The following is a 206-nucleotide window of genomic DNA, read 5'->3' on the forward strand; positions in this document are numbered from 1 at the left end:
CACCCCCATTCCATCCCCATCCCCTCCCCATCCCCTCCGCATCCCTGTCCCATGCCCCAGCCTGTCCTTGTCCCCATCCCTGTCCCCATCCCCAGCCCTGTCCCCTGTCCTGTCTCTGTCCTTGTCCCCATCCCTGTCCCCATCCCCTCCCCTGTCCCCAGTCCCCACTGTCCCCATCCCCATCTCACCCCCATCCCTGTCCCCCT

The 206-nt window shown here is 67.0% G+C and overlaps 1 protein-coding gene across 1 annotated transcript in view; it reads right to left on the reverse strand.

Moving 5' to 3' along the window:
• ILVBL (ilvB acetolactate synthase like) overlaps window positions 1–206 on the reverse strand; it is an 8,168-nt gene that overhangs the window by 3,433 nt on the left and 4,529 nt on the right. The gene's annotated exons all lie outside the window — the stretch shown is intronic.

The sequence above is a fragment of the Aptenodytes forsteri genome, unplaced genomic scaffold (assembly GCF_000699145.1).
Source record: "Aptenodytes forsteri isolate BGI_AS27 unplaced genomic scaffold, ASM69914v1 Scaffold687, whole genome shotgun sequence".
NCBI lineage: Eukaryota > Metazoa > Chordata > Aves > Sphenisciformes > Spheniscidae > Aptenodytes > Aptenodytes forsteri.